General features: G+C 50.2%; 1 protein-coding gene across 2 annotated transcripts in view; it reads left to right on the forward strand.

Moving 5' to 3' along the window:
• The window catches only part of ASPHD1 (aspartate beta-hydroxylase domain containing 1), a 122,990-nt gene that overhangs the window by 88,839 nt on the left and 7,641 nt on the right, over positions 1–26,510 (forward strand). The window lies entirely within an intron of this gene.

Below are 26,510 nucleotides of genomic sequence, written 5' to 3' on the forward strand. Positions count from 1 at the left end.
AGATTGTCCATATGGCAGTCATTGTTGAGTTTTAGTTTTTCGCCCCTTGGACGCCGTGGACAGCAAACCCTTCTTTCTGTGAGCTTGGAAGTCCCGGCCCTTCTGTGCCGACTGGACAGAACGCTAATACTCTTGAGAAGAGTAGCTGGAGCGCCCGTACCCCCGATCTCTGGAGGAAGCAAACTGGGCATTCCACGAGGCTCCACAGAAAGCTCAAAAAGAGCAGAAAGAGCGACACCTTGTAAGGAACCCAAGAATTTAGCGGTTTACGTATCCTCTTTCATCCCTTTCAGGGAATCATCAATTTTTTTCGCCGAACAAGTGTTCGCCTTCACAGGGCATGTCGATAACTTTATATTGGACCTCCGGCAAAAGTCTGTGCACTTCAACCAGGCCTGCCGTCGGAGCACTGCTCCATTATTAATCTGTTTAAAACCAGACTCTGCCAGGTCCACAACAATATTGATGCTGTGGTTGGAGGCCTCCTTTCCCTCTCAAACAAACAGCATAGCTTCCTTTTGCTGTTGCTCCTGCAGATGTTCCAGAATCGGGGCCAGGCGATGCCACATCTCACAATCGTATCTGGCCATAATCGCCAAGGAATTTGCAGCCTTCACAGTCGTAGCCCCTACCGTTAATACCTTTTTACCAAAAGCATCCTGCTTTCTGGCCTCACTGTCCGGAGGCCTCACACATTTATGTTGGCTCCTGGCCTTATAGCTGGCAGCCGCCGACACCACGGACTCGGGCGTGGGCTGCGACACCAGGTATCTAGGGGTAGCCTCCGGAGCCTTGAATTTCTTTTCAAGGCGACCTTTCACAGCCGGCTCTGAAAACGGGTGGCACATCGTGCGCAGGCCCTCCTGCCACACGTGGTCGAGTATCGGCACCGAGAAGACCGCCTTCCTCCGCTTGCCCATATGTTCGAAGAGGAAGCAGTCCTTACGTTCCTCTTCAGGCGTCAGCCGAAACTCCAGACATGCTTTTGACATCATGGCGTGGAACGTCCCAATATCATCCAGAGGCGATGGCTGAGCCAGACTACAGGGCTGCTCCAGCTCCACGTCCGTGTCCCACGCATCATCCCTCATCGGCAACAACGACACAGTAGACAGGGTGTCCCGCAGAACACTCTCTGGGTCCGAATCAGGTAGCTCGCCTTCTTCAGGATGAGACCACGGACGACCCAACCCCACTGGCAACAGCAAGGGCAACTGTGTCAGAGGAGACTTTCTAGGTGCCTCACAAGGCAACACCTCGACCACCGGCACCGCCAGACTCGGAGGAGGAGGCAACCTTGCATCCAGTTGCCCCAACAAAGATTGAAGCGTAGACAGTACTTGCAGTGACAGCAGAGATTGCGGGTTAACCAATGGATAAAGGGGCGGCCCAGCCCCTTCCCCACTCGACGTCGGAGGCCTCACACTCTGCAGACCCAAGGCCGACGGGTCAAACACTGGCTCCTTTACCTCCTCCATCCCTGCAGAAACAGAAAATGTAGCAGGATCCTGCTGCAAAATGTTCTCAGGAAGGACTGATTCAAAGGCGGCAGACTGCCATGCCCCACCGTCGTCAACAACCCTTCCGATTCAATCTGTGACCCCTATCCGTCACAGTCGTGGATGGCACCGATGACACCGCCGTCGACGACGGGACTTTAGGCTGCAGCACTACCGTCGTCGGAACCACGCCCCCTGGGCTCGATTTTACCGAAGACCCGGAACAATGCTTTGAAGACTCCCGCTTGACAAAGACTTGTGATGGTCCCTGGACGTCGAGTGCTTTGACGAAGACTCCCTTGGCTATGCCAGGTCTTTCTCCGACACCGTAGACTTTCTCGGGCATACTACCAGACCCCTTGAACTTGTCAGGCCGACCATGCTTGGACAACGAAAAGACACTTGCCCCCTCCGACTGATGCAGCCTCAACGAAGACTTGCTGCCACTCCCCACCACCGACGCAGGCGCTGCGGGCCGATGCTTCTTAGCAGGGGGTTCTGCCGACGCAGCTCGGCGATGCTCCGCGGATTTCTTCGCCCGTCCGGAAGACTGGCTCCCCCGGGCCGAACCCACCTCAGAAGCCGGGTACGTGCCCTTAAGCCAACATACAAACCGTCTATTCCGGTCCTTCAAGGTCTTCTGCGAAACCCCCCGACATATCTCGCAGGTATCCGCCAAGTGTTGAGGGTAAAGACAGTAAAAACAGTCCATATGACCATCCCCTTCGTACATCTTTTTCATGCCGCAGGTAGCACGTGGCCGAAAAAGAGACTTCTTCTGGGCTACAGACGACATCCTAGCCCATGAACCAAACGCACATGCAAAAACACAAAGAAACACAAGGTGATCCCAGCAGTTTGGATACGGTTGAAATCTGAAGGGAAGCCGCGGGGCGGGCTATTTATACAAGGTGTCCTATTGGTGGGGCCTAAAGCATCCAAAATGACGTAGATAGGACACTAAAGTGTTGAAGTTTTCCATAGGAAAACGCTAAGTTAAAGTTACTGAGGTTTCCCAGGGAAATATTCACAGCATGTGAATCCATGAAAGATCCAATGCTGGAGAAGTATCAATGGTGAAGTAAAATGCTGACCTTTGCATTAATCAAACTTGGTTCAGATGAAATCCGGTGGAGCTTGTCCAGCAGTATGAAACCTCTGAGTTAAAATTGTACATGGATTTCTGAGGATTGAATGCAGTCACAAAGACAAATGCACAGCCCAATCCAAAGGTAATGAACCCATTGGCAAATTGGGGGCTGCTCAGTTGCAGAGCAATAAGCATCTAACCCTTGGCTACTGGCAAACTTCCCACATGGACGGTGGCGAAAGAGATGTGCATTCTCAAGCCCACAGCGACATTTCCAGTTTCTGGTTATGGGCTTTTGATAGAAGGATGCACCTATCACTTTTCAGGGGGCTAGTATAACAGATACTAATGGGTCAAAATTAGTTATTTCTTCAACTTGACTATTCATGCTATAGCACACCTTTTGAGGCAAGGCTTCTTTTTCCTGATCATTTCAGTTCATGATCTAAATGAAGAGACAGGGAGCCAACCAAAGCCCAAACCCATGATAAGATGCATCTTAAGTCGCACTTGGTTCTGTTGGATATTTGTAAATCAGTATAGGAATTTTGTGGCCCTACTGGCAGAACATTTATCCAAGAAGTTAAACTGGGCTGATGATTGCCAGGCAACCTTTCATAGGATGTAGGGTAATCTTGGCTCAGCTACCATACTAAAAACATCTGGCTTCAACAAAGAATTAATCAGACACACCTGCCTGTGCAATAGAGATGTATAGGCCCAGGTAGTGAGTAGAACAGGTAGAACCCAGTAGCTTTCATTAATAGGTGGTTACTCCAACAAGGGCAGAGTTGGCATCCATAGAGAACAAGTGTGTTGACATTGTTTGGTCTCTTAAGAAATGCGGACCCTAGCTACTTGGGATTTATGCCCGATACAAATGAATCACAGACCATGGAAATTATGGGACCCGACACTTCTGCATTGTTCTATTTCTCCCTCAAGTCTAAAACTACTTGTAGCGATTAAATCGAAATTCCCCACAGAATGGCTGATAGGATTTCCTGAATGCATTTCTTTTTTTTCCACTTTGTATTTATTGAGTTTATTCAGCATCAATAACAACACTCATATCATCAGATAAAGGGTCCAACCTAGACAACATATATCACCCTTTCCCCTCCATCCCCCACCTACCCCTCCCAACACACCCTCCCCCCCCGAACAGTGAGCTACATAGGGTTCAACAGAACAGAAGCAAGAGGTACACCAGGACCGGGACAAAGGCCCAGTACAAATTAAGGCTGTTTAGCAACATATCCCTATCTGCAAGGTCCCAGATAAACAGAAGACATCAGGTTGCACATTCCATTTGAAGACCAAATCCCACACCACCTTTCTATCATCGAGCTCCGTGCAGGGCTCAAGATCTTAAAGCCTCAAAGCTTCACAGTCCGCACTCAAAAGCACAATAGTCCAATCCTGCAAAAAAGAGGACATTTTATCATTGACAATGGCTGCGAGTTTCTCATGAGTAAAGATTGACAAAAGTTTGTTAAACCATTCCGATTTCGTTGGGGCCTGGGAACTTTTCCACTTCTGGGCCAGAGCCATTCTCCCCGCCCTCGACATCGCACTCATCACTCTAGAAAAAGGGAATTCCTCGCACTCGGGCCTAGGGGTACCCAATAAGATCTCCATGGGATGAAGGGAAGGACAGATTCCCAGGATATCCTTGATCCAACTCAGCAACTCCGCCCAGTAGACCTGAATAACTCCCACCACATGTGGAACCAGGTTCCTCGACCAGCACAAGCCCTAGCACACCTTGGAGATACACCAGGGAACATTTTAGACAAGGAAGCGGGCGGCCGGTCCCAAAAGTGGAGAATCTTAAAGTTGTGCTCCATGGCTGTAGTATAGAGCTTCCCCCCAAAAATTGACCGGTAAACAGAGTCCCAAGCACGATCATCAAGGGTTGTGCCCAGTCTCTCCTCCCATGCACCCCTAAACGTCTGCCTACCCTCCGAATCAGCCGTAATTAAAACATTGTATATTTTAGAGAGAGACCCCTTTCTAGACTTGGCCTCCACAAAGACTTTTTCAAAAGAGGTCAAAGGACGAGAGAGGGAAGCCACCCAGTCTGCTTGAGTAAGAATACCCTTAATCCGCAAGTAATCAAAGATAGAAGGAGGCTTCTACGGAAGCATTTCTGACAATCGGGCAAATTCAATAAAACCTCCCTGGTCAAACAATTGCGCGGCCCTCTCAATCCCCTGGTCCAACCACAATTGCGCCCCTCAAAAACCCCTGGTCCCCAAATCGACCCCACAAAGAAGACAGGGGGGGGGGCATGATGAGAGTAACTTGTTGTCCCTGCTTGGTCTCCACATCGCCCAAAGAACCGATAGGATCGGATGGGACCTAGCTGCATTGGGTAGAGAATGAGGAGGGGCCCAGAGCAAATCCCTAACCTTATAAGGGTGAACCTGCACATCTTCAACGTACGTCCAGTACGTCCTGAGGTCATCCCGCAAATTCTCTAGCATCACCCGCAGCTGAGCCGCCTTTTAATACTTCTTGAAGTCCGGCAGGCCAAATCCCCCGAACGCCTTTGGGAGGGACAAGGTACCAAATTTTATTCTAGCCCTCTTGCCACCCCACACAAAGCGAAGAAGAAGAAGACGCATTCGAAGAGACGCAAAGAAAGAGTCCGGATTGATACAGGGAAGAGACGAGAAGAGATAAAGAAGTCTGGGGAGCACATTCATCTTCACAGAAACCATACGCCCAAACCAAGAAAGCGTGAGGGGAGACCACCTATCCAGATCCTGCTCAGATCCCTAGGTATATTGGCGCCTAGATACCTAGTACTGACACTCTCTAGTCGCATCCCGAACACCTCCGTCTTACCCTTAATATCATTGTCTAACTTACCCATGGGCATAATACAGGATTTGGAAACATTGATCTTGAGCCTGGAGAACCTTCCAAAACCGCGTATCAGTTCTAACAACCAAGGCAGGGAGTCATTAATACCAGAGAGATACACTAGGATGTCATCTGCAAAGAGAGACAATTTAAATTCAAAGTCCCCATACCGCACTCCGTAAATCGTCTCCTCGCGTCTGACCGCGATGGCAAAGGGCTCCATAGCCAGAGCATACAAAAGGGGAGATAGAGGGCACCCTTGACGAGTTCCTCTAGAGAGCGAAAAGCTCAGAGAGGTAAAACCATTAACTAGAACCCACGCGGAGGGAGCATTATAGAAGGCCGAAACCCATCCACAGAATTGATCACAGACACCCATCTTACAGAGCACCTTTCCCATATAAAACCACTCTACACAGTCAAAAGCTTTTTCAGAGTCCAGCGATAGGAGATAAGCCTCGGACTGCCGTTTGGACACCTGATACATCAGGTCCACCGTTTTTCTAATATTGTTAGACCCCTGGCGTCCGGGAATAAAGCCCACCCGGTCTCCGTGAACCAAAGAGGGAATGAATCTAGAGAACCTGGTCGCCAGGAGTCTGGCCAATATTTTCACATCAACATTTAGCAATGAGATGGGCCTATAGGATTGACATAACGAAGGGTCCTTCCCCTCCTTCGGGATGACCACAATGAGAGCCGACATCATGGAAGAGGGAAGACAGCCAGTATCCAAGGCAGAGTTCACCCTAGCCAAGAACGGAGCCAAGGTGGAGCAAAATGTTTTATAAAAACGGACGGTGAATCCGTCATCCCCTGGAGCAGTACCATTCTTCAGAGATGTAATAGTATCAATAACCTCTTGGGGAGATATGGGGAGCTCCAAGGAGGCCGAACTTTCTCACGCTAGACAGGGGATTGGAAGCGACTCAAAAAACCGATCCACTTCGGATCCATCTCCGGTATACTCAGAAGCATTTAGGTTTTCGTAGTACAACTTAAATTGTTCCGCAATTTGATGATCCCCAATCAGTTTTGCACCGCCCTGGCCAGAAATAGAATTAACTCGCCTACTGTTACGAAGTTCCCTAAGCCTCCAAGCCAGAATCTTGTCCGCCTTTTCCCCCTTCTCCATAAAACGCTGTTTCAGGAACGCAAGTTTCTTCTCCGTCTGCCCCACAAGGAGGGCGGACAGTTTTGCTCTAAGCTGTTGGAGTTTGTCACGCTTACTTGGATCCATATGCGATCTCAACTTACCCCTTGGTTGGATAGCTAGAATCTGCTCTCTCAATTTTCGCTCCTCCCTAGATCTGTCTTTCTTCCTACTAGCTCCCATTTTCATTAGAACACCTCTGATCGTGGCTTTGAACGCATCCCACACCCCTCTAACATCCACCTCCCCATTGTCATTTAAACAAAAAAATTCAGTGATAGAATCTAGAAGAGACTGACTTAGTTCCCTATCCATTAGGAGAGAGTTGTTACATATCCACCGTGACTTGCTCTGGGCCACCTGGGGAATCCCCAGGCTGATACGAACCAGATCGTGGTCGGACCATGGGATGGACTTACATTGAAATCAGAAATGTATTCATGGATCAAGGAGTCAACCAGCACATAATCAATCCTGGAGAACGACTGATGTACTAAGGAAAAATAGGTGTAGAGAGGGTCCCGATTGCCAACAGCGGGGTGAGCATCAACAAGACCCAAGCCCTCATTAACCCCTCGGAAGGAATCCGTCAATTTCATTTGAGATCTAAGGTCAGGACACTGGCTAGGAGATTTCCCATCTCTATCTGGGCGCAAAACCATATTAAAATCTCCCCCTACAATTATCGCTCCCTCTGCAAAATCTCTGATTTTCCCTCCCATCCCCTGCCAAAACACATTGTGATCTTCATTTGCGGCATACACTCCCACAAAAGTGAACAACCTACCCTTCACCTCCCCCTTAACCATGACATAAGGCCCCTCTGGATCTGCTCTATGAGCCCTAGGAGAAAAATGTGCGTCCGGAGCGACCATGAGCACAACCCCCCCACCTCTTTGCCACATAAGATGACCGAAATAAGTGCTGAACAGCCATAGATTTGAAAGCGGGCTCCCTCCCCTTAATCCAGTGGGGCTCCTACACAAAGAGAAATTGTAGTTTTAACCTGAGAAACTCTCTGAGCACCAGAGACCTCTTTGTCGGAGAGTTGAAGCCTCACCCATTTAGGGACCCCACAGACATATAAGCCCTGTCCCAAGTCTGTGGTATTCATAGAAAAACGAGGAAAAAACAAGTTGAACCCAACAACCATGGTAGCTCCAAACACCCCCCCACCCTCCCCACCCAACTCCGACCCCCCCACCCAACTCTTGAGCGCCTGAGAGGACTGCAACATCCAACTGCCGAGCCTTCAGACCACCAAGGATCGCCTCCACCAGGGCGAAAAGCTTCTCCAAGTCACACCATATTCTGGGTCCTCCAACACATGACAAAAAAGAAGATAGAAAGAATATGAAATAATTTCTCCCAGCAATCGAACAGGTCATCAAATAACTGAGTTCAAACTTCAAACCTGCCTCATCAACCACAGGCTAATTTCAGAAGCAAAACCACAAAGAGGTCACTGAGGACTCTACCCCCCCCCCATTCAAGTCGCCGACTGTCCCGGGGAGGGCGGCGCTATCCTCCTGTACTTCCTGTGACCCCGAACGTGCCGCCGCCCCAGAGACTCTGAGGAATCTTTACGTGTCCCCTTATCAGGACCATCGCCCGACTTGATATTTACCTGGGGGGGGGGTCGCTCAACAGGTCACTCATCGCTCTCCTAATGTCGGCCTCTGAAATAAGAACATACTTATCTCTGTTGAGTTCAAAGGAGAGCGAGAACAGATGCCCCCACCTATAGCGCACTCCTTTAGCCCGTAACCATTTCGTTAATGGCCCACAGAGTCTCCGGCGTGCAAGCGTGAACGCAGAAAGGTCTTAGTAGATGGAGATCTTTGCGCCATTCCAGTCAATCGGACCTCTTTTACGATCCAGCTCCAATATCTTGGTCTTCTCCACAAAATAATGAAACTTCACTAGGACGGAGCGAGGGCCATCAACGCAGCGCCCCGCTCTGTGGGCTCTGTCAATGGTAGGGACATTGGTGTTCTCTCCCCCAAACAAACGACTTATCATTTCTTTGACCTTTCTCACAATGTCCGCCTGCGTCTCTCCCTCCTGCTCCAGTATGCCAAGGAATCTCAGGTTAGAGCGTCTCTCCCGGTTCTCCAAATCGTCCGAATTTGAGCGGAATCTTTTTGTCGCTCCTCTCCAGCTCTACCAGCCGCAAGTCGAACTGAGTCTCAAAGAGATCAGCAGAGGATTGGTTAGCCTCAAGGGCTTGGACACGGTCCTCCACATCATCCACCTTCTTATCCAGGGAATCTAGTCTCTTCCCTATGTCCGCTCAAAAACCTCAGATCTCCTCGAGCAAAGCTGCCATACTGCGGCTCATATCTTGGGTGTCTACATCCTCAGGCTGGCCAGAGTCATGCATAGTGATGTCCTCCCCCGAATGCTGAGGCGACCTCCGGAATCTTTGCAGCGCCCGCACTCTGTGCATCCACAACCAGGCTCTGGAACAAAGACTGGGGGCCAATGACCCGGGTAGGTCTCCCCTAAGAACGTAACTTAAAAGTTAGCCCCCCACCAGTTCGTCACAGGACATACGAGAGCCTCGCTGATCTTCCAAAGGGAAGTTGGTTAAGGAACAAGAGGGCAAAAACAGACCCTCTGCTCTCAATGCCAGCGTGTCCTTCGAAGTTAAGATGGCTCAAACAGGAGCCCAGAGGAGCAAATACGTCCACTCAGCCAAATCAGTTCAGAGCCTGCAGGAGTGGGGCACTCCAGCAAAGGGAAGCCGCAGAAAAGCAGGCCAAGACAGAGGGACACAAGGAACACTGCAATCTTTAAAAGTAACTGCCACCAGGAGAAGCACCAGGGGTCCACTCCAACATCAACTCCCCCTCAACCAGAGCACTGCAGGAGGTCCCCTCAGCGGCAATCACCAGAGTTATACGAGGGGGCGACAACACCAATGAAAGTGCACACGGGAGCTCCAGAAAGATCCACAGCGAAGACTCCACAAGACACAAGCCTTCCCGGAGCTGTGCCCCACAATGACCTCAAGCTCTACCCTCTCCAGGGACAGGGAGCATAGCCTCAGAGAGTGCCCCTCTCGCACTCACCAGCTCCCGGACGCACGGCCACACTTCAACATTGCATCGGGCCGGCGTCGGCCATGGGTCCTCCCTCTTCGGGACCTTTGATCTGCAGCAGTTGGGTTGCTCCTTCCACTCCAAGTCTGCCGCATATAAAAGCCTAATGCGGCCGCCCACCGGAGCGCTGTTCCGCCGAATTAGGGGGGTAAGGGGAGCACTGACCCGGCCGATGGCCCGCCAACTACTCCTCAGCCCCTCCCCCACCGCCAAGTCACTCCAAACTGCGCGGCTCCCTCGCCGGGGATCAGACCCGGCACAGAACGCCTCCTCCTGGGTCTGTCTAAGCCACACGCACCCAGCACTTCGGGACACCGGGTCCTCACTCGTTGACCTCTCCACAACGCCGGACAGCACCCGGGGGGGACGAGGCACAGTTCGAACAGGGCAGGAGGGGGCACAGACCCGGCCGATGGCCCGCCAAAGACTTCAAAGCCCCTCCCCCATCGCCAAGCAGCTCCAACCTGTGCGGTTCCCTCGCCAGAGATCAGACCTGAAACAGAACGCCTCCTCCAGGGGCTGCCTCGAATAACGTGCTCCCGGCACTTCAGGACAGCGGGTCCTCGCTCATTCCACTCTCCACCACGTCGGACAGCACTGGGGGGGCCGGGGCACCGTTAAAGCAGGGCAGGGGGGCCCCGAAACGAAAATAAGGCGCCCTGGGGAGGATATCGGCTGAGAGACTTCAGCATATCTCAGCGCCCCCTGGTGGCTCCCTGAATGCATTCCTAATTTGAAATGGAGGGTTGCCTGACCCTGACTGGCACTCCAGGCATTGTTCTTCTTGAAGCAGTGATCCGCAGGGAGGAGTGTTCACTGCTGAGTCACCTTTGAATTGATCACTTTTTGGTGCCCTGATTTCTGATAATATGTAGTACGATGACTATTAGAAATCCACCGTTTATGCTATATTTTGGCATGGGATGCATCTGATGTTATGTTATTAGGATGTGTACTGTGCACTGTCGCCATTTGCATGGTCTCCAGGAGCTCTGGGGGACCTGGAAGAGAGTAGGTGGGTTTGTTTAGGGAAAGGCAAGATTCCAGTGCTTTGTGTTGATGTTGCAGATTGGAAGTACCCTAAACTCTGCGTGCTTGTAAGCTTTCTAGATCAGAAGTGCAGGAGGTATCAAAGGCGTTGTGTCCAGAGGGGCGCCTCCATGCTTATAGCGTGGGTGTGAGTTGCACAGGGGCCTAGTATATTATTTGTTGTTAGAGGTGTACGTTTGTGGTGTTCAAAGTTTGGGGAGAGGTGTTTTTGTTTTTTGTTTGTTTTAAAAGCTATGTGATAGTGGCTGGTTTGCATTTGTGTGTGGTGAGTAAGGTGTAGAATAATCGAGGGTTAGATAGAAGTTTGGCTTTAGTGGTTAATGCATGAAGATGTCCTGTGTTGAGGGTAACATATTCTGTGAGATAGAGAATGCTTTCTGTTATTGTTTAGACAGTCATGCCTTCTAGTTGTTATAGGTTCCTGAGTGTTGTGTGTTGTGTTCTAGGTAGAGAAGCCAGGAGCCGGTACAGTGTTTCCCTAGGTTGTGTCCACAGATGGAAGTCAAACTATTGAGGAGTGTCGTTCCTGCTGCTTTATGGGTCCAGGTAAAACCTTCTATCTATTAAGCATCGATCAGCCAGGTTGTTAGACTTTTCAGGAATTTCAGGTGGTCCTGTAGGGTGTAGATTTGCCCTGGTAGAGCGTTCCAGTGTTTGGCCACCATGGTGGAAAAGGAGAAGCCTCTGTGTATTTCTCTGCAAACTCTTCTGCTTTCTAATAGTATGTTGCTCCCTGATCTCTGGTTTGCTGTTAGAGTGAGATTTGTTTTGGAGGAATTATACTCATTGACCTTCAAGTGGTCTGTGGGCAATGGAGATGGCCTTGAACGGGATCCTTTTATGGATTTGTAGCCAGTGCAGTGTTCTGAGAGGAAGTGTTGTGTTTCCCTCCTGTTGAGTGTAAGTGGTAGTCTAGCTGCTGTGTTTTGGATCCTTTGAAGTGTTTTTGTGAGGTAGTCTGGCATACCTAGATAAATGCGGCTTGCATAGTCGAGTCTTGAAAGAATATAGGAAATGACGACTAGACCTCTGTGCGTGGAGAGGGAGGGCATAATCTGTCAGAGCGCAGATGGTAGAAGCTCTTTTTGACTATTGTGTTGACTTGCGGTTCCAGCCTTAGACCATTGTCCATTAATATTTTGGTAAAGGTGAGTCAGGTGTGGCGTGCAGTGAGACTACCATAGTTTCTGATTTCTCTGGGTTCAGTTTTGTGTAGTTGGCCATCATCTATTCACTTATTTGCATAAGGCAATTTCTGAAGGTGGTGCTAGAGGTTTTATAGTCTGTCATTTGTACATGATTTGTGTGTCACCTGCATATTTGGAACGGGTGAGTCCATAAGATTTTATGATCTTCATCAAAGGAGTCATGTAGATGTTGATAAGGAGCAGTGAGAGACTTGATTCCTGAGGAAATCCACAGGCAGTAGGGCAGGGCTTTGGACTGAAAGGGGGAATCGAGTGTTTTTTGTTCTGTATGTTAGAAAACATCTTATTCATTGTTCAGTTCTGTTATAGCAGAGGTAAACATTTCAGGTTGCAAGATACTAGACATCCATAAAAAGGTGTCAAGAGTCAATGATTGTCAGCCAGAGGCTAGTGGTGAGCGCAAAGTTTGAGCCCTGATTATGGAGCACAGTTTCTTTGAGCCTTCTAATTAGTGTTCTGTGGTTCACAGTGTCAAAAGCAGCTGAGATGGCACAGTATTAGTGCCAAGGTGATGTTGCCATCCGCTGTGTTTTTGAGGTCGGCCCAAATGGAAACTAATGTTGATTCAGTGCCTCTCATAGGTGTGAAACCAACTTGTTAGTGATCTAGTAAGTTATTAGACTCTACATGCTCCAAGATTTCATTGTATAAATAGCATCCCTAGAATTCTGCCTGGGCATGCTATGTTTGAGATTGGACGAAAGGTGGAGACATCTCCTGGGTCTTCAGTTGTGTTTTTAAAAGTGGTTTGATGAAGGCAGTCTTGAAAGCTTTTGGCACAGTTCCGGTTTCAATACAACAGTTCATTAATTTGTGAAAGTAGAAATCTGGGGTTCCCTTGTTAAGGATCACTTTGTAGATGTTCAGAGGGCAGGGGTCAATCGGAGAGCCCGCTTTGTTGCTTGGTTTCACCCTTTATTTTTAAAGCCTGGTTCTGAGATTGGTTAAAAGCTGATAATCGATGGAGCTGTAGGTTGAAAATCATTGAGCAGGATTTGAATGTAACTTCTAATTTTGTTCCTTATTGCAGAATTGACGCCTTGCTGTATATTTAGAACGTTGCTTCTAAAATGGTAGGTGATATCATCACATAGTTTTTGGGTAGGTGAAGGTACTTTACTGCAGGAAGGAGTGTTTCTCATCTCATTCATGATTTGGTAAAGTTATTTCTCTGGATGAGGTGCATTATTGATTTGCTCAGACTAGTGATGTTTATTTGCTTTAATGATTTCTGCTTTGTAGTGGAGGATCTATCTTTGCTAGGCCTCCTTGTCTTGTTGGTTGTTGTGTTCAGTCCATTTTTTTTCAAGCCTTCGATTGCTTTTTTCATTGTTCATAGGTGGGGTGTGAACCATCTTGCTGAGGTCTTTTTTTCTGAGAGGGTGATGCCTTTTAGTGGGGTGACTTTGTCTACTTTTCTAGTGTTCTTAACATTCTTTCCAGTAGTAAGAGGTCTGGTTTATGTAGTTGGGTTTTGTCTCTTCCATAGGATTTCCAGGTTTAGCGTTTTCTAGCTTCACCCGGCAGTGGTTGTTTGTCTTTTGTGAGTCAGCAATGACACATGGGAGTGTTGATAGTAAAAAGGAATCATTAGATGATCGCTCCAATGTACCTTGATGGGGGACTGAGGGGGCCATCATGACATCTTCACAAAAGATTGCATCAATGGTATTAACCACAGTGTGCATCACTCCTCTGACCATTTGTTTCAGGTCAAAGCTGTTGATGAAGGAGCTCAAGCTTTTGGGTGCCCCTCGAATCAAATGTTGAAGTCACTGAGGACTGTTCGATGTTAGTTAGTTGTATCGCTGGGTTAGCAATTACATCTGAAACGTTTTCCGTGAAGGTTTAGTTGTATGATGGTGGTCTGTAAGTAAGTTATGTAATGTGATGGGTTATTTATAACGTCCTTAATACTGAAGCGGTTTCTAAGTGCAGATCTGGGATTCGAACCTGTGTTGCTCTGCGTTGTCTTGCTTCCAAGACGAGTGCGTTGCCACTGAGCTATGGTACCCATTGGGAGGAGAGGTTGGTTTGATGGTTAAGTGTGAGGTGAATCAGGAGTTCCATACAGTCTGGGAAATCCCTGTTGTGACAAGTTGGGATTTTGAGGTGTCCTTTGAGTTAAGGCAATACCTACTCCTCTAGTACGGTTGACCTGAATGAATTTAGAGTTTGTGGGGATGCATTTGCTTGCTATTACCATGTAGTCATCTGACAACCAGGTTTATGTTATAAAGAGCATGTCGGTTCCTCCGTCGCCAAGAATTTGTTTAGATATGGAGCAGGCATTGATCAGACTGCAGTGCATCATGTCTCAAGCTCCTGGATCAGGTGCCAATGTTATTGGACGACCCTCTGTTGATTCCATTTGCTGTGTGCAAGTTCCGAGTCAGAAGGTAGATTGGTTTTGGTCAGCTGCATAGACTCTGAGGTTTTATTGTCAAACGGGTCCATTAGGTTACAGGTTTGGTTGTTTATTTCATCTAATTCCAGCAGGAATGTGACTGCTGGGCAGTCTCTGGTGATGAAAGGAATGTATAGGTTAGAAGTTCTTGGTAAGGTCATGTGGTCTCAGGTATCTGTGCTGTGATGAGTGGGCCAAGGTTTTAAAGTTGGTGTTCTAAAACTGTATTCTTGAGGTGGTCGCATGTAAGGCTGTTTTGGGGGGTAAGGGGGGGAGGTCCATGGTTCTGGTTCTTGTCCTCATGTATCCGGTATCCTGAGCTGTTTCTTGCTGTGAGCTCTATGAAGGTTGTGGGGTATGTCAGTAAATGGAGAGGTAGCGTGAAACAAAGCAGGCTTTGGATATGGCATGTCGTCTTTCTCCCTCAGGGGTACGGGGGTTGCTGTTGTTCATTGTTCTATATCTGACCCAGTCAGTGGAAGATTGGGCGGAGTTTGCAGCATTGGTCTGTGCGCCAGTAAGTAGTTCACTTCTGACTCGGCTATTCTTCTGTGAGTGTCCCATTGTCACTGCACAGTGCAGTACGCTTAAGTCTGGGAAACGTAAAGATTGTTATGCTGACAATATATTAATATCGTGGGAAATCTCTTACATAAGGGTGCCAGAGTTCATGGAGTGAGATAATTAGATTGCATAGGTAAAAATGAATAGCAATGCAATGTGCTTTTTTATGCCTAAAGATGCACATGATCTATGATCTGGAATAAATACAACATGCCTTCCCAGAGGCAGTCAGATGCGTCACAGGGTGTGCAACAATGCAACACCTTCAGTGAGGATTATCCGGATATGGGCAAGAAGTAGCACACTATATGGTAATGCACGCTCAAAGGGACACCCAGTTAAGAGACACAATGGTATACACAGTGGAACAACTCAGTGCTCCCTCGAAAGGATACCTACCTAGTATAGAGTGCAATGCAATGCTCCATCACATCAAAACCCATGTATGAAACTCCACAGTATAGAAACTGAGCACTCCCATATGAAACAGCACTGTATAAAAGGAGCACCGAAACAGGGCAAAGTTCACAGCAATGCAATCTGTTTTTCTCCAGCATGGGGTCTGGCATGGATTCACATGCTCATGAATATTCCCAGTCGTCAGGCTGGGAATCCTCGGTAAAGAAAAAATCAGTATCAGTTTCGTTTCTGATCTGTCTTTGTTAGTAGTAACCAATCACTGGTCTCTGGGTCATACTGCCCCCAGCCAATGACTGCCCTCTCCCTAAGCCCCGCCTCTGGCAGCCATCCTCAGATTTTTACCGCACGTTCAAGTGTTGGGAGTCCTCGTGCTATAGCTCTCGAGCTTTTTCTGAGTTTTGCGCTTTTTCAAAGAGATTTATCTAATTTTTCGGTTAAATAGAGCCTCAAGCTCCACCGCTTCTACTTCCGATCAACGGGGACCCGTTTCGGAATCCTCTACGCCCCTCAAGGGTGATGTTTTCGTCGAGCTACGCTTCTTGGAGGATTCCAGAAGTTTCTGAAGCCTACCTCGTGGACATGGCTCAGGAGAAAGGAAGCTCAACACTGGGCAAGCTGTTCAGGAACTGCCCTGGATGCAAGCTACAGAACCTGTTCAAGGAGGACGACCAATCAAAGTGCCTCTATTGCCTTCATGAAGACAAATCGCACGTAGAGAAGGACTGTGCGTTTTGCATGAACATGTTGGGACGGACCATGAGGGACCGTCGGACCCGCCTCGCCAACTGGTTGGAAAGCAAGAGCCCAGCGGTGAGAAGAAGAAACCTGAGCGGTCTTCTAAGTCCTGTGAGGGCGCCCCGGCGACGGGGGCCCAACAGAAGGCAAAGCACTGAGAGTCCGCAGACACCGGGAGCGCCGAACGGTCGGGCTCCTCAGCTGTCAGGCAGGGCGCACCTTCACCGACGCCATCAACCGCGAGCCAACGCTCTGGCTCGGGGAAGAGAAAGTCTGAGAACCCGGCTAAGCTTCTCGAGAGGCCCCGGTCGATCTCGAAGGAACCGGCCGAAGGGGTACGAGGAGGTGACCCTCCCCCTAAGGTGAAGGCCTCAAGCGCGCCTAAGGTGGTGAAGGCCTTGGTTCACACGGCCAAGGTCTCTATTGAGGGTATCGCTACAGCCCTGGGGAAGCCTGTGGAGGCTCCCCCAGTGGAGGCGACCTCCGGGCCCAGAGTTTCCCTGCCCCCGGGATGGGAAGCCTCTTTTAAGCCCATTGAGAAGACCCCCGTGAAGACTTCGGTGGAAAAAGAGGGTGGAGCCGGTGGCCTTAACGGACACGACCTCCGAGGAGGGACTGGTCGAAGTCATAGAGGAGGCCCGTCCCCACAGGAGGGATCCCGGCGAGGGTGACGACGATGAGGCTCCGGTGGAGGAGGAGCAACCATCGCGTTCGTCGCAGCCCGGGCCACAATGCCTTATGCACGGAGATAAGGACCAGGTTGTCCTTGCATCCGACGGACGACCCGACAGAGCCGAGTACGTCGGGAAGCCCCCCTAACAAGAGGAGAAGGATCCATCCAACCCCGCCTTCTCAGCCCTCACGGCCCTCTCAGCCTTTGTCTCCTTCCCCAACCCCGAGGGAGGACACAGGGACGGATACGGCCACGACGGGGACGGATGACAACGGTGGTGACGACGGGACTGATCTCTTGTCGTCGATTCCTCGGGCGTCTCCTCCCGACGAAATTGGCTCGTTTCACGCCATGATCGCAGGGGATCGGCGCTTTTTCAGCTCTGCCCCAAAGAGACGAAGAAGGAAGGCTTCCTTTACCAACGGCGTGAGGCCAAAAGGAAAACCGTGCCATTGTTGGATGACATCTGGGACGAGGGACTTGCCCTCCTCAAGAACCCGTCCACGACACCTGCTAAGAGGGACCGGTATGAGAAGAAGTACTGGGTCTCCGACGCCGCCCCCTTGTGCCTTAGAGCGCAACCGACCCTGGATTCAGTCGTTTCAGCAGCGGCCAAGAAGAAAGCGGGGGGGGCATCGGCCTCGACCTTTACTTCCCCGCCGGACGGCAAGGGAAAGAAGCTGGATGCCATGGGACGACGAGTCATCTCGTCGGCGGCGACGACGATTAAGGCGGCCAACTCCCTAGCGATCGTGGCCCACTATGACAGGGAGTTGTGGTACAAGATTGTCCCCCTGTTGGACTTCCTCCCGGACGATAAGAGAGCAGAGGCCCTGGCAATCCTGCAGGAGGGTGAGGTGGCCTCTGACCACGCCATAACCGTGGCCACGGACATTGCCGACACCGGTTTCCACCATTTGGGCAACAGTGTTTGCCTTTGACGGCAGGGGTGGCTCAAGGCGACAGATTTCCGCCAGGATGTACAGGCCAAGGTTTTGGACATGCCCTTTAACGGGAACAACCTGTTTGGGAAGACAGTGGATGAGTCCTTTCAGGCCATCAAGACCAACACGGAGACGGCTCGGGCCTTGGGAGTTCTACAACAACGACGTCCGCCCTTTCGGAACTCCGGAGGCAAGCAAGCGGCAGCTCCTCAACGTACCATCAAGCAACCCGCTCCTCGTCGCAAGAAGCCTACAGGGGATGAGGCAAGTCAGGAGGACCTCGCCGTCGTCGCCAAGGCGGCAAGGCAGCGGCCAAGCAAGACTGAACCGGCCGTGGTGTCGGGCCCCCAGCGAAGCACCCCGGTGGAAGGCCGGCTGACGAGGTTCGTCAGCGTGTGGAAATCCATCTCCAATGACCATTGGGCGCTCGATGCCCTGGCCCAGGGGCACACACACGAATTCCTAAAGAAGTGTCCCCGCATTACACCCGTGGCTAGGAAGGAAAACCACGTCCCTCAACTACTGTTGGAAGTAAAGGGGATGCTCAAAAAAGGTGCCATCGAGCTCGTCCCAAAGAGGCTTCGGGGCTCCGGAGTTTACTCAAGATACTTCCTCGTCAGAAAGAAGACGGGCGGATGGCGCCCCATCCTGGACCTGCGTCGACTGAACAAGTACATCAAGGCACAGAAGTTCCGGATGGTCACCCTCCAGCACGTGCTAGGACAGCTGGAGGAATGCGGCTTCCTATCGTCGTTGGATTTGGAGGATGCGTACTTTCATATCCCCATTCTAAAAAGGCACCGAAAGTTCCTCAGGTTCGTGGTCCAAGGGCGGCACTACCAGTTCAAGGCCCTCTCGTTCGGACTGAAGTCGGCTCCCAGGGTGTTCACCAAGTGCCTAGCACTGGTGGCGGCGCGGCTGCGCCTGCAGGGGATCCACGTTTACCCCTACCTGGACGATTGGCTCATCCGCGCAACAACAAGGGAGCTTGCCGTCGAACACACAGCGAAGACCGTCCAGCTGCTCAAGGACCTGGGATTCTCCATCAACTTCCCCAAATCCCAATTGGCCTCGCCGTCGGAGGAAAGCACGAAGGCCGTCCTGGGCAAGGTACAGCGTCTGCTGGCCACGGACGTGGCCAGAGTGAGGTCCATCAAATCCCTTCTCGGGATGATGTCCTCCTGCATCTATCTGGTGCGCCTGTGCAGGCTTCGGATGCGTCCTTTGCAGGAGTTTCTCGACGCCCGTTGGATGCAAGCGACGGGCAGCTTCAAGGACAAGATCTCGCTCAACGAAGTATTCCGCCAAGCTGTTCGATGGTGGGGCACCCGCGCGCATCTCGCGGCGGGCACGGACTTTCAGACCCCAGCATATCAGGTGACGGTGATGACGGATGCCTCCCTGGAAGGATGGAGAGCGCACACCGGGGATCTTCACACGAGAGGCCTATGGCTCCCGGAGGAGGCCACTCCACATCAACATACTGTAGCTCCAGGCGGTGTTCTGGGCTCTCAAGTCTTTCCTCGCGTCCCTCAAGGGCAAAGTGGTGAGGATCTTCACCGACAACACCACCACGATGTTCTACATCAGGAAGCAGGGAGGAACCAGATCCCCAGCCCTGTCCAAAGAAGCGCAGGACCTGTGGCACTGGGCCGTTGCCCAGGGGATGTTCCTGGTACCCTTTCATCTAGCAGGGATAAAAAACACCATCGCCGACTCACTCAGCAGGGAGCTGCGCTCGTGCCACGAGTGGGAACTACGCCAGGATCAAGTGGATCAACTCTTCCGGCGATGGGGCAAACCCCAAATAGACCTGGTCGCGACAGCGACGAACTCCAAGTGCCAGAGGTTCGCCAGCAGGTTCCCCCAGCCGAGGAGCATGGGCGATGCTTTCTCGTTCCCTTGGGACGGCCTGTTCCTTTATGCGTTCCCTCCGTTGCTGCTCAGGCTCATCAACCAACTCAAGAGGTCCCCAGTGCAGGATGATCCTCGTCGCACCGAAGTGGCAAAGACGGATATGGTTCCCGGACCTTCTGGACTTGTCAGCGTCCCCACCAGTCAAACTGCCGACGGACGCGGATCTTCTCTCCAGAGAAGGAGGCGCCATTCTTCATCACGACCCGGAGTCGCTGAACTTGCATGCCTGGCTCCTGCAGCACTAGAGTTTTGAGGATACGATATCCCGGCTGACTGCAGAGAGGTCCTTGCAAAGGCCAGGGCGTCCTCAACTCTCAAGTGCTACGGACACAAGTGGAAGAGGTTCTCTGTCTGGTGCTGTGCACAGAAGATTAACACTCTCAGGATTACAGCCCTTCAAGTGCTACCATACCAACTGTCGCTAGCCAAAGCTGGACTATCTCTTGCTTCAATCAAGATACATCTGGCAGCGATTTCCCGATACACCAGAACTACAGGGCGGTCATCCCTGTGGTCTCATCGCCTGGTGAAGGAATTTATGAAAGGACTGTTTCGATCATCCCCACCGGCGAAGGCGCCAGCCCCGGCGTGGGAGCTCAACGTGACCAGGCTCATGGGTCCGCCATTTTGAGCCGTTGCATTCGGCCCCGTTGAAGTTTCTGTCGTGGACGACAGCGTTCCTTGTGGCCATCACCTCCGCACGATGCGTGGGAGAGATTCAGGCCCTATCCTGCAAGCCTCCATACCTGACCTTTCACGATACGAGGGTAGTGCTGAGGACGCACCCCTCCTTCATGCCCAAGGTGCCGTCGGACTTCCATCTCAACAAGCCCTTGGTGTTACCTGTTTTCTTCCCGTCGCCTTCATCGCCGGCCGAGAGGACTTTGCACTTGCTGGATGTAGCTAGAGCGCTGAAGTTCTACGTGGACGGAACGAAGAGTTTTCGAAAGACATCACAGCTGTTTGTGAACTTTGGACCTGTGAACCAAGGGAAGGCTCTCTCAAAGGCTTCCATTTCCAGATGGCTCTCCGGCTGCATCATGCACTGTCATCAGTTGGCAAACCGACCGTTGCCCGGCTGTCCAAGAGCCCATTCGACCAGAGCGATCGCTGCTACCACGGCGTTCTTGTCTGGTGTGCCCCTGCTGGACATCTGCAGGGCTGCTACGTGGAGGTCGACGCACACCTTTGCGAGATTCTACTGCGTCGACCGGGATTCCAGGGAGGAGTCCAGAATCGGCCAAGCATTGCTGCGCAACCTGTTCGCTTAAGGTGAGCCTGGTGAGGAGGTAAGAAATGCTTAATGTTGAGATTTGATGTAATGCTTAATGTTGAGCCTTTGCCACCTCCCGTGGTTGTGCATGCGTGTACTGCTATGTATTCTTATATTCATGAGCATGTCAATCCATGCCAGACCCCATGCTGGAGAAGGAACAAGTTACTTACCTGTCACTGTTGTTCTCCAGCATGGGTCTGGCATGGATTCATATGCGAACCCTCCCGCCTACCCCTCTGCGGCTCTTCACTTGGTCATACTGCCACTTTACGTGCAACCAAATCAGATGATGGCTGCCAGAGGCAGGGCTTAGGGAGAGGGCAGTCATTGGCTGGGGCAGTATGACCCAGAGACCAGTGATTGGTTACTACTAAGAAAGACAGATCAGAAACGAAACTGATACTGATTTTTTCTTTACCGAGGATTCCCAGCCTGACGACGGGGAATATTCATGAGCATGTGAATCCATGCCAGACCCATGCTGGAGAACAACAGTTACAGGTAAGTAACTTGTTCCTTATTTGTGATGCGTGTTTGTGAGCACAACAGAGTGCATTTTAGAAACAGCACAGTACACTTGTTACGGGATGGGTAGGTGTGAGATAGTATGTAAAAGAATGGATGGCTTTAATGAGTGATATCTAGAGCAACATGGAGGGTACATGTGTTGATGTACCTGCAAAGGACCAATGCATCATTTTAGGGCCTCGAAAGGTAAATCTATATAGGTTTTTACTCAGCTTTGAGAAGGTTACACCTCCTATTGAGCTGCAGCATCATTTGAGTGCTAGCAGCATCTGATTTTTATTTAACAAGTTATGAAAATATAATACAGCGGTCTGATGTTATGGTCAGCGTTATTTAACAATTTTGTATCAGTGGATACAAAGTGGATTGTTTGTCTATCTTAAATCAGAAAGGAAGAGGGTTTTCAGCAATGGAGTATATGGGTGAAGGACACAAAAGGAGTAATTGGCTACCTGAATAAAGAGGTGTCACTTTTTAGTGTGATCTTCAGAGGTGAGGTAAGACTATCCTTCCAGTAGTAGGTCTGTAGCACAGGTTCCGTGTTTCCTGAGCAGATATTCGAGTCAACATGTGCTCCCAGAATTCATGTACTTTAAGGTCTGCAGTGTATCTTATCAATCCAGCATTCCTAAAATGTGTTGGCCATATATGTATCCAAGGAAAGGAGAAGGAACCCCAAGCGGGCTTCCTCTTTTTTCCAGCATGCACAGCACTCCACTAGAATCAGAGGCAGCTGAGGTTTTTTAAATAAACATGCACACTGTGCGACTGCTGCATTGCAATGTGTGACGGATCGACTGCTGCCAAGGCATCCTGCAAAAGCAGCTACACACATTTTGTATTCAATTCTTCAAAATCGTAGTATGGTGCTCCGGGCTTGCAGAAGACCACCCCAGAAGCAGTTTGGCGAACACCTTATAACCACTGTGGTAGGTCAGAAAAAGGAGGCGGACAAAAAGTTGACATTTTTAACAAAGATTTTTTTGAAATAATAGAAAAAAGGCCTATCTGTCCATATTGTGATGCTGGAAATGCATCAGAGGGATAGGGCCTTTACTGCTTTTTATTGTGTGTTCTGTCGTGTTTTCCGCGCAGGAGTTCATGTGGGACTCCCGGAGGTGCAGCTCTCTCTCTTTTGGTTTGGTGAACAGACCCGTGGGATACCCTTATGGCACGTAGGGGTGCAACCCTGTGCCCCTAGTGAATGTTTTGGGCACCTTTGTGTGACCCAAAGAGCAGGGTACGGGCTGGTGGTGGCTCCATGCTGAAATGACTGGTGCCCTGGGCGTCCTCCATTTTGGGATGCCCAGGCCCTGTCGTTGGAATCGGTATATTCCTGATGGAGACAAAATGGCCCCCATGGCCTCTTGCCTTCCATCATCTGTTACCTTGATCTTCCCGAAGTCCTGGGAAGCCCTGCCTCTGTCCCTTCCCCTTGACTGGCTGTTGGGTGGAAGTTCTGTATATGGTAGTGTGGGGAAGTGCCGACCAGACTGGCTGGAGCCTTCTCAAATGACCGTATGTTGTGGGTACGCCTGTGGGTGGGACCTGGGTGAATGGAGTGTGTGACGAATATGCATTCTATGTTGTGGCTGTCTAGTATCTGATGGTTGACACAGTGGTTGAGACAGCCCTGCCGGAAACCGGTATGAATGCAGCTTGGAGTGTTGAATGGCTCAGTACTTGTCCCAATACACATAACTTGTTGTGAGTGTCTGGAGAGAAGTGAATGGCCTGAATGCACCGTGTGCCTGATTGGCTGCCTACCTGCATGAATGACCGTAGTCGTGATTGGATGCTTGAGTGCGACCCAGTGGAATGAATGGGAGGTCAACAGTATATCTGGGGACCTCTCACTGCTAGGAATCGTGTTCGGAAGCTGAAGTCCACTATGACGAGTAACTGAAGCTTAAACTTGAGCCCTGCTGGACGAGAAGAATTGCTGTTGCTCTACTTTGCAATCTGAAAGCTGCTGTGCCTCAAGGACTGACCCGGAGAGGACCTGGTGAGGCACCCTCTTCCCGAGCTACGACGGACCATCGTGCACAGCTGATCTTTGCCTGAAGCTCCCTGGTAGACAGACCTTCGACAGGCTGCCGACCCGATACAGGGATTGCTGTGGAACTCCAAGGAGAAGCGCCTGGACTGTTGTCCGCCACTGTCGGCGACCGCCGTCGCCGACTGGAGCCGCCATGCTCCCGTTGCCTAACTTCATTGATCCAAGGACGCTCTCGTCCGCATAGTTGCCGCTGTATCCTGCTGGAGAAGGCCTGACCGTCGACACGCCGAGGAGCATCCACTGGTGGGTTTCCCGCCACCCAAAGACCACAGAGACGCCGACGACTTGACGCCCTTGGGCCACAGTTCTTCAACTCTTTGCGGTCCAGAACTATCGACACTGAGGTGTCCCGCACGCCTCTTCCTTGCAGGACGTTTACGCTTCCCCGTCAACGAGCACCGCTAGGAATGACGCGGCCACTTCACCGTCGTAGCTCGACCTGTTCTCCGTCGGACATTCGATGACCCGTGACTCCTGCCTGAAAGGGAGGACACTCAAGAAGGGCCGTCGATTCCCCGACGCGGAACGGTACAGCGCCAAGGTACTTTGGGGTTGCAGAACTATTGGAAAGTCTAGTGTGAACAATATATGGACTGGGCTTTTATCTTTCTTCTGCAGGTTGCCCAGGTGAGGGGATCTTCACACAGAACTGTGTTCAACGGTAGTTACCAGTATTCTGCCTATTGCTCAACCATCTTGCTTTCCTTCCTCTCTCTGCTGCTGGTTTCCTCTTTATTTTTGATCTGTGTGTCATTCTGATCGTATACACTTTAATGAGATCGGATAATGTTAGTGGTAACACTTTAGAACTGTACATATTTGCCATTGTTGATTTCTGCGTACAAAGTGAGTTATTGTGATAGTGTACACCACTTTGAATATTAATTATATAAAGACTGTGTTTTAACCGATACAGTGTGTGGACATTCCTTTGTGGGTGCTTGAGGACTACACTGTACTTAAGAACCAGCTCGCATCAACTCCTGAGAAGCTAGGCCTTGATTGCTCGTCCATTGCTACCACAATAGAGAATCTTGTCAGGGGTCTCTCTGTCTCTCCTCTACCAAAGGTATACACACATTTCACCGCAGTATTTTTCATCGCTGGTTTTTTCATCGCCGTTTTTATTTCGAAATTTTTTTTTTGGGGGGGTTAAAAAATATATATGGTTGTGGGTGTAAAGGAATAAAGAAAAAGGGGGAGTTACTCCCCCCCCCAAAAAAACGGGTTTTTCGAAAAAGAAAGCTGATGAAAAAACCTGCGATGAAAAATACAGCGGCGAAATAACGTAGAACCTTACCAAATAGAGAGCGGAGGGTTTGGGTGAGGCGTTTCCTGCCTAACAGAAATCTAACTAAGGTGCTCGTCCTCAGCGATGATTTCCAAATCAAAAATAGTCCGTCCTCCATCCAAAAACTACCGCTGACCCTACCACTAAAGAAAAAGTTTCAGCATACAAAAAGGAGGTCCAGGAGAATGACTCCCTTCCCCTGGACAGGGTTATCTTACGTTCCCTGTGATATTCTTTATTAACCCTGTAGTTCCTTAAAGAGACTCTTGCAGTCTTTCTTAAGTGTCCATTGATACTCCTGTCTTAATGTCTCTCTTTTTCCAGTATTGACTAAGTTTTAGCCATTCCGTTGCTTCGATTGTTCCTCCTGATAATCACAGTGTTTTGTTTTAATGACACCTGCAACCACTATCCCTTCCTCCAAATCTCTTGTACTTCTTCAATACTGTTTCCTGCTATTGGTAAGTGTGTCACCAGTCCCATAGTCTTCTTGGCTGACACTACTACTGGGACGAGGGAAGTCCCTCCCGTATTAGTCTTGATTTGCTTTACTGGTTTTCCAGCTACTGGAATGAGGGAGAAAACTCCTGAAGTCTTCTGGACATGTTTTGGGGGTTTTCCAATTATTGAGACGAGTGCGATGACTCCCGTAGTATTTTCCCAATTACTGAGATGAGAGAGATGACTCCTGTAGTATTCTTGACTTTCTTCAGTATTTTCCCAATTATTGAGATGAGGGAGATGACTTCTGTAGTATTCTTGTCTCGCTTTTGTTCCTTCATTGTGTCCCAGTCCCCTCCTAGGTCTCCGACCGCTCCCGTTATCTTTTCCTTGACGGGCCGGTGTTATCGGTTCTCACTGGGGTCACTGGCTTACTTTGAGCTGTTAAACGCTAGCAGCGTTTTTCTATCCAGCTTCCTGGGCGGCTATGCGGCTCCATAGAGCCCTCTCCTTGGCGGTCTTGATGTGGTTTGGGCACGCATGGTCCACCTCCTTGAGGTCACGCCACCACCTGGATCTTCCAGGCCTTGACATGAGTCTGTTCACTGCTGGCTCCTGGACTGCATGTCCTTCTCCTTCGCCACATTCTCTTGACTGAGGACCAGAATGTTTCCACAAATGTCTCTCAAACAGGTTTGAGTTTACTGGGCTACACCTTCTCAATGTTGGCTTCCCTCTTCTGTAAATCCTTCCTCAATTTGTATATGATCGTTCTGGGTCTCCCCCAGCGGGGGATCGTTGTCCTTCTTTAGTCTCCATGAAGTGTTCTTCATTACTCCATGGTTCCAACTCTTCCCAGTATGACTGGATTCCAACCTGTTGTCACTCTTCATGTTTCCTTCCCTCTCCCTCTTCTCCATGGTTGTGGGTTTTAAGTGAGACAGGGAAGCAGTGTTACAATAGCAAGTAGTGGTCTGGTCAGGTTGGGGTACTGATGACTTGAAAGTCTCCCAGGATAAAGGATTAGGAAGTTCCATGACAGAACGGGAGTCCCTATCTCCAAGAGGGAAGTCTCTCCCTGTGGGGTCCCGCTTATCGCCACCCCTAGGAAGAATATTGAGTAGCGGCTCACGTCCCTAGCCACACAGGGAAGGGCTCCCCCCTAAGGGGAGAAGCAACGAGATCCCGTGAATCGTCAAACCAAAGAGAATTCTTTGTAGAGCTTCTCTCTTGCTTTCAACTTTCTCCCTCTTATACTGAAGTCCACAATCTACAAAAAA

The sequence above is a fragment of the Ambystoma mexicanum genome, chromosome 3p (genome assembly GCF_040938575.1).
Source record: "Ambystoma mexicanum isolate Mex_15411 chromosome 3p, UKY_AmexF1_1, whole genome shotgun sequence".
NCBI lineage: Eukaryota > Metazoa > Chordata > Amphibia > Caudata > Ambystomatidae > Ambystoma > Ambystoma mexicanum.